Source organism: Chrysochloris asiatica, unplaced genomic scaffold (assembly GCF_000296735.1).
Source record: "Chrysochloris asiatica unplaced genomic scaffold, ChrAsi1.0 scaffold00452, whole genome shotgun sequence".
NCBI classification, from domain to species: Eukaryota; Metazoa; Chordata; class Mammalia; order Afrosoricida; family Chrysochloridae; genus Chrysochloris; species Chrysochloris asiatica.
In genome coordinates this window covers 149,984-151,548 of record NW_006408970.1, presented here as the reverse complement: position 1 = coordinate 151,548, position 1,565 = coordinate 149,984, and positions in this window count along the sequence as shown.

Below are 1,565 nucleotides of genomic sequence, written 5' to 3'. Positions count from 1 at the left end.
GTTTAAAATCAGGAAATGTGTGCATCCGAGTTGTATTCTTTCACTATATTTTTTCAGTCTGTATGCTGAGCAAATCATCTGAAAAATTGGACTGTATGAAGAAGAACGTATCATCAGGATTGATGGAAAGCTCATTAACAACATGTGATAGGCAAATGGCACAACCTTCCTTGTTGTAAGTGAAGAGGACTTGAAGCACTCACTAATGAAGATCTAAGACTATGGTTTACCCTCAATGCAAAGAAAACAAAAATCCTCACAATTAGACCAATAAGTAATATCATGATAAATGAAGAAAGATTGAAGTTGCTAAGGATTTCATTTTACTTGGATCCTCAATCAATGTCCATGGAAGTAACACTCAGGAAACCAAATGCCATATTGCAGTAGACAAATCTGCTCCCAAAGAACTCTTTAGAGTTAAAAACCAAGGATGTCACTCCGAAGAGTAAGGTACACCTGACCTAAACCATGGTAGTTTCAACTGCCTCATGTGCATGCAAAAGGTTTACAATGAATAAGGAAGACCAATGAAAAACTGATAGTTTTTAATTATTATGTTGGAGAAGAATATTAAATGAACTGCTAGCAGAATGAACACATCTATGTGGGGAGAAGTACAGCCAGAATGCTCCTTAGAAGTGAGGATGGCAATACCTTTTTTCATGACCTTTGGACATGTCATCAGGAGGGAACAGTCCCTGTAGAAGGACATCATGCTTAGTAGAGTGGCAGTGAAAAAGCGGAAGAGCCTCAAATAGATGGATTGACATAGTGGTTGCTACAATGGGCTCAAACAGTATTGAGTGTGAGGATGCTGTAGGACTGGGCCGTGTTTGGTTCTGTTTTACATACGATTGCTATGAGGCAGGACAGACTTTATGGCACTTAACAACAACAAGCCTCTAGAAGAATCTTAAATAAGTTCAGGTATGTTTAATGGGGGAAAATAATCTTCCAGTTGTAATATTATTTCTGATTTTTTCAAACTCAAAAGAGCATATTAGTATTTAACTATTTATCAAATCTATTTGGATTGTATGATGGTTAAGGTTTTGTGTCAACTTTATTAGGGCAGGATTCGCAGAAATTCCGCTGTTAAGATATACTAATTCCCCATGATGAGATCTAATATAATGTAATAATATCCGCATTGAGATCTGCTATGATCAGCCAATCAGTTGAAAAGATATTTGGAGGTGTGACCTGCCTCCCATATATTCGGCGTTAAGATAAAGCTTGTTGGCTTTTTGCTGGGTCTGGCTCATCATCTGACCTCTGGTTCATTACACTTGAAATAGTGGTCTACCATATTGTCTACTGGTCCCAGGAGTCATCAGCAGTTTTCATCTTATCTGTTGACCTTGGATTCATTCACATGTGCTGTCTGACCTGCCAATCTTGGGTTCATCAGCTATGTCAGTCAGAAGAAGCCTCTGTACTGACATCTGACCCACAGACTTAGAACTTGCTGGCTCATACGACTGTGGGAACCATTTCTTTGATATAAACTTCAAGATCAGCAGTTCAAAATTACCTGCTGTTCTATGGGAGAAAGATAAGGC